Consider the following 6,580-nt stretch of genomic DNA (forward strand, 5'->3'; position numbering starts at 1 on the left):
GGGGGGGGGGGGCGTAATGTTGTAACAAATAATATTTCTATTAAATAAGCTTTACTTTGCATTTTAATTAACGTGGGATTATTTTTTGTATTTAGAAATAATAGTACCAACTTTTTTTTTTTTTTTCAACATTTGTGGCACTGGCGTGGCGCCCCCTGATGGACGGCGCCCTTAGCATTTGCCTATACGGCCTATGCCACGGGCCGGCCCTGTCTCACAGCAAAGGATCAGACTCACTGTGCATGACGGCTCAGGCCAATGATGTCTGTTAGATTGTCAGTTGTTGTGCTTCTGTACAGTTAGGGTCACCGTCTCTATTTCAGAATAATTAATATGCGGAAAACACTAAAAGTTGATTGTCTTCCAATATTCTAGCATAATTAAAAAACTTTGACTTTGTAAGTACATATTATTAGTCCTAATGCCAGTATGATTCTTCATAACTCCTGCTTTGAAATACTGAACTTTAAAATTTACTTGATGAAAGATAATTTACAGTGGCACTCTGTCAGGATAATTCTGACTATAAGATCACTCTATTAATCTGAATCCTTCTGAAATGTGCTGTGAATGAATGCTGATGCAACTCACTGTGGGAAAGCTGTTAATAAAATGAATCTCACATGCAACACATTCACAGAGGAAGAGGACACAAAGGGAGGACATGCAGAGGCTGTGTTAAAGTCAGAAATCCAAATCTTTAGTCAAAAACAGGCGGCGGTTACAAACAGGAAGACAAGCAGTCCATCAAACAGTCTACAGGGTCAAACATACAGAGAATTCAAACAGCAGTAAAAAAATAACTGGACACTGAAAAACTTAAAGCAATGTGAGACACAATAAAAGGAAGAAGCGCAGTATATTCACTGAATTATCATCAATTACAAAAGAGAAAAAGAGAAAAGGAGAAAAACAATGATTTCTACGAAAATAAACCTTGATGGAAACATACAGAATGTAAACTGTGTGAGTTTGGTGAACTTTGTTAGTAACAAATGAGAAAAAAAAAAGAGAGACAAAAACTCAGTATTCATTACATTGCATTACATTAGAAAGCATCTAAACATTATGGTCATGGATTTTAACAGTCTTAGTTCCGCTCACTGTCATCATTATAATCATCATGATCAATGGCGAGGTCCTGAGGTGGGTGGGGCTGTCTCTGGTGCTGTCACCATGAAGGAACAGCATCTGGCACATGTTGCTGAAACATCCCAGTACACTGGTGTAGTTTCCTCTCCAGCTGTTTGACATTTGACACTTCAACATTAAGGGGAAGAAGAAGAAATAGTGTTAGGTCAGGTGACCATATGGTTTCTAAAGTAACTGACAGGGAGTAACCAGGCCGTTAGAAATGGATGGCAGAAGTGGCGCAGCTGCCCCTCTGTTGGTCTTCCTTGGTCTCTTGTGTTCTGGGGGCCTCTGGATGTCTGGAGTTTTGATCTCCTCCATACCTGCTTCATGCCCTGGTGGACGGGGCTGTGGCTCCCCACACCCTCTAGCACATAGGTGTCAAACTCTGGCCCGCAGCCTAATTACATTTGGCCCGCGAAGCCATACCAAATTACTATTAGAGCTGACCTCTAATAGCTAATATATATAGTTTAGTATTAAGCTTTGCTTGTTCCATATTCAGTTTTTCAGCAAAACTTGTTTGAGTCTATAAGAAAAGATTCATTCTCATGAATGGAGGAAGATTTTTTTTTTTATATTAATGTTAGCCTGCGACTTTGTTCCAGTTTTGAATTTTGGCCCACTGTGTATTTGAGTTTGACACCCCTGCTCTAGCAGATCATTACATGAAGGAACCTTTTAAAAAGCACGTCCATGCTCACAGGTGTACACACGGGTGCTCACACACACAAACTACACCCTTTTTGGCTCCTACCTCAAAGTACACTGTGCGCTGTCGATATTATGTGCTGCACAATAATGTTTAATATTTAGTATTTACTGTTATATTCACATATATCATCGTGATGTTGTTTATTGTATTGCTCTCCTTTTCTTCTGCTGTTTTTCTTTTTTCTTTCTCAACAGGTGATCTAGGTTATTGTATTGTATGTATTTTTTTTTGTCTGCTTATTTAGTTGTTTTTTGTTTTTTTGCTCTTTATTCCCGTCCCTCTTCTCTGCTGTTTTTCCCCCTCTTCCTTTCTCCCTTTTCTTTTCCTCATTCAAGTCTGTCCCGTATCTAGCAAGTGAAAGTAAAAAATAAATAAAATAAACAATAAAAGGTATATCAAATAGACCATTACGGCAAGGCTGGGATGGTCAATTTGGTAAAGTAAATCCGTTGGGCATCTTTCTTCGCCTTTAGACAATAATTCTGATGGCAAAAGAACCAAACGGGACAGGCAGGAAAAAAAAAAAGAAAAGAAATGGATGGCATGTGTTTAGAGGTACTGTAGCTGTACTTACCAAAAGCAGAAGCACACAGATGACAGATCAGATGCTGAATGTTGCAGGAACATGCTCATGTGCGGTGGTCATTCAGTGCTGCTCCGGCAGGTTAGACAGTCCAAGACTGATATCCTGCCCATCTGAGAGTTTGAAAACACACATGCAAAGATTTATTTTGTATTACACTCAAAGTTGGATGTTCATTTCTGTCCTTTAAAAATGTTTGTGTATTTGAAAGCACTAACATTTAAGGATGACTTGGATCGTCTCCTTTAAAGGGGAGACAAGTGTATCCACTGATCCACGTCACTTTACCTGGATGATGACTCCTCTCCCCCTCACTCAGAAACACTCCTAATATAACCAAGCAAATAAATAATATTGAAGATTTACTTACATCATTACAAAAACATCAAAAACATCTCCCTTTGATTCTATTTCTCCATTCCTGCTGAACATCAGGCAACAAATATCTCAATAAATCACAGTAAAATGTAAAGCACATGTTTTCTCTGCTTTGTCTAACCTCTGCAGAGCCTCTGTCAAGAAAAACATATCTGTAAGCATAAAACAAATATACATTTCATAACACGTCACTGGACAAACCTCGGTCAGTTGATTTCCTCTGTGCAGTGTAGACGAGCATCAGTCAGCAAGTCAAGGTGGTGAGATGGACTGGTGTCCTTTGTGACTCTGCTGGTTCTTCTGAGGAAACACCACCGTCTCTCCACACCGTCACCATCTGTGAGCACAAACTGCTGCTCTGCCAGCATGTAGGAAATCACATATCACACACACAGGGGTGAAGAAACATTAGAGCTCAACTTTGGATACTTTAGATCTAAACAGATAAAACTAGCTCTTAGCTTCAACAATCAGTGAACAGACAAACAATGATACCAAACTGATTCTGTATGAATACAATATGGTATTTTCAATACAGGTGTCAAATTAATTTATTAAAACTAATACAGATATATGTATATCTTTTTTTTTTAATAAATTCGTTTGCTAAATTATAAGAATATATATATTTTTTTTTCATTTAACAATTGCAACTGAAAGAAATTAAATATTGAACAAAAATATATTGTCACATTCTGAGCATGCTCAGCATGCTGAAAGACTTGAAGTTGCTACAGATTTTAAGAAGTGATAATTATAGGAAAAAAACTTCTCTTTTTCATCCGTTTAATCAAACATTTGATGCCTTAGATGTCTCAGTCTATAGCGTTCTGCAACTACAACTAAGCTGAAGCTTGGATTTGGCTGCAGGTGCCCCTGTACATCCTTCTCAGCAGCACACATGTGGGTACCATTTAATCACACTTCTTCCTGAGCTTTGCTTCATCACAAGACCAAAGGTGGCATCCCGTGTCACGGTCATATCATCATCCAGAAGAAACATTTGAAGAAACATCATGGAGAAGAAACATTTACGCGCCTCCTGGTTTTGTTTTCTGATCCTGCAAAAAGACTGAGGACAACAAAGCCCAGAGAACACGAGATACACAACATCCAACATTCAGACTCAACAGCCTCCACAAATGAAGAGCACCAGGTTGGTTCAGTTATAGTAGATATGAGCATACTTCACATTACTGGGTATGAATAATAATCAAGAGACAAACTTTAAAGATGCAGAGCATGATGTCCCACCATCAGACTGTAAACAAACATCCACCAGGCTTCTTTGCTGGCAAAATTGATGATTCTCCTATCAGGGATCAGTAGAGTGTATTAACCTGTGGTATAAGCAGCAGTCACTTAAATATTACTGTTTCAGATAAGAAATCTAGCACATAAAAGCCAGGGTGGGAGGGATCTCTGCAAACTGACTTACCTCTGCAAGTGTGAAGCTCAACAAAAATCTGACTCTCCAGTCACAGACAAACAAAAAACTCCAGCTGGGAGATAGAAAACGCTGTCTGGGTCTTGCTGGATCTTGCTGGTCAGAGTCCACACATTAGCAGAGTGCTTCTTGGTCCCACTGGCCCATATGGACAGTGACTGTGGAGAACTGTTCTGGAAAACAGAAAAGAGAATTAAAATAACAAAAAGCCAAAGAGGATTTCCACAAAGACTCTCTTGGAATCAGCAATCAAAAAATCACTGGTTCATATTTCAATTAAATATGAACAGGTTCCTTAAATGTTCAGATCTGATTTAATTTAATTTCCTTCACACAGCACATTCGTCCAGGCTGACAGGTAAACATAGAATTAATCTCAGGTAACATGACTCATAGTAGAGATTCAGTAAGAAAGATTGCAGGCTCTAATATTATTACCACACAATCCAAGGACACACCAACAGCTCAGATTTCTAGAACTATTTAAACAAATGTCTTCTGAATATTCAATTCAGGTTCACAGTGGGAGGGTGGGGGGTGTCGTGGAATTTTTAAAATAAAGTCTGCAACACAGAAAGAGCTGTGATCAAGCTATTTATTACTGCGCACAGGAGAGCAAACACACATCAAACATCACAGTTCAGTCATGTCAGCTCTGCCACTTCACGTGTCTCGCTATGAAACCTAACGGATCAATGGTTATGCTGTTTTGTGCCCTTGCCGTTATCAGCACCTGTAAAGGGAGTTGTTTTCTCAAACTGCTGAAGTAAGTTCATCTAGTTTTAGAAACTTTCATTGAACAGTCTATAACAGTGTCACAACTAAGCATATTAAGCACTTAAATGCTTTAAATGAGAATAACATAAAATTTCTATTACAGGAGCTAGAGCCTGTCCCAGTAGTCATAGGTAGAGCACACCTGGACAGGTCACCAGTCTGTCACAGGATTAACACAGATGCAGCCTGACTCAATCCTAAATGTTCAGCACACAGAGACACGGAGGTGCCGTTTAAAGCTTAGTGTTAACTTGAGTCACTGATCATTTGCAGTATTACAGAATCTGGCAGTCTTTGCATGATGTCCACGTCACTGTACGTTTCTAGCTGACTCTCAGGTGTGACAGGTGTGACAGCAGGAAAGAGTAATAATAGCCTGCATCCTGAGGTTTTTCATGCAGGATTAAAGGAGCCAGGCTTTGTTCACACAGCTAGGATTGTATTTTACACTGACCCTGGGTCAGTATAAGTTTAAACGAAGCACTGAAACTTGCACATATTTATTACAGATGCACTGAAGCTAATCGAGATATTTGCTGTCAGTCTGTGGCTGCGATTAAACACTTTACTGGAAACTTATTAACTAGTAACTTCGTCAGTCATGACAGAGGCTAATATTTCTGTGCTAACATCGTTTAAACAGTAACAGCTTTACTCCAATATAAGCTAACGTTTACACCGTAACTTTAAGCTAGCACCATAAAGACGGTAAAACACGTAATAACATCTACAAATACATCTTAAAGCTGTTATATTAGCACTCGGTGTATTACTAACATAACCACATTAACATTATTGACACTCGCTGACTTTTAATAGTCATTCTATAAATGCTGTCCGTTTAAACGGTCTTACCTGTAAACACTGCTGTATCCACCGGATTGCAGCCAGAGTGGATTCTGGAGTCTTCCCACGCTCCTGTTAGTGATCTTCCATCTGGATGGATGATAACAACCTTCTGAACAATCTAGCAGGAGATGGTCCATATCTATGGGACTGATTTGTGCTAATAACGCCCATTGTATGGACTGATAACAGCCGAAGCGGGTGAATAAAGTCACCCAGTCGCTAGCTGTGCCATTACCCAGCATACACCAGCACAATATTAGGCACTAGTGATGGGTCGTTCGCGAACGAAATGGCTCTTAGAGCCGGCTCTTTGACGTGAACGACGCGAGCCGGCTCCTTATCGCGAGCCGTCACGTGGGTTTTTTTTTTTTTTTTTCTTTCTCTCAGCCTCTCTCTCGCACTTTTTTCCGCTTCACTCTGCACGCGAGTCTTGTGCTTTACGCTGGGCAGAGGGGGGAGGGGCGGTAGTTACACTCAGTAGCACAGGAACAGAGAGAGAGAAAGAGAGGCAGGGACAACAACATTAGAAAGGTATAGTAATCATCCACAACTATTTTCGGTTGCAGATGATAAAGGATTGAGAAAGTTTATTCATGCAGGTCCATATGACAGAGAATATGCATGTTCTTTTAGTTTTCATATTATAATTTATATTTAATTGTGTTGTGGTTTGCAGTGTTTTGTGTTCTTTTCACTTTAA

The 6,580-nt window shown here is 39.6% G+C and overlaps 1 long non-coding RNA gene across 9 annotated transcripts; it reads right to left on the minus strand.

Annotated features, from left to right (window-relative positions):
* Positions 1-944: 944 nt before the first annotated feature.
* On the minus strand, positions 945-6,123 carry LOC308412522. Of its 9 annotated transcripts, none has more exons than XR_013974588.1 (7): positions 5,887-6,123; positions 4,246-4,427; positions 4,062-4,119; positions 3,009-3,879; positions 2,648-2,756; positions 2,421-2,542; positions 945-1,260 (listed from the first exon to the last, which is right to left on the minus strand). It is a non-coding gene; the product is annotated as an uncharacterized lncRNA (long non-coding RNA). The 9 variants fall into 9 exon arrangements; XR_013974589.1 differs by having other exon boundaries at positions 4,034-4,119; XR_013974590.1 differs by having other exon boundaries at positions 3,009-3,160; positions 3,719-4,119.
* Positions 6,124-6,580: the final 457 nt, after the last annotated feature.

The sequence above is a fragment of the Rhamphochromis sp. 'chilingali' genome, assembly GCF_963969265.1.
Source record: "Rhamphochromis sp. 'chilingali' genome assembly, chromosome: 16".
In the NCBI taxonomy this organism is placed as follows: domain Eukaryota; kingdom Metazoa; phylum Chordata; class Actinopteri; order Cichliformes; family Cichlidae; genus Rhamphochromis; species Rhamphochromis sp. 'chilingali'.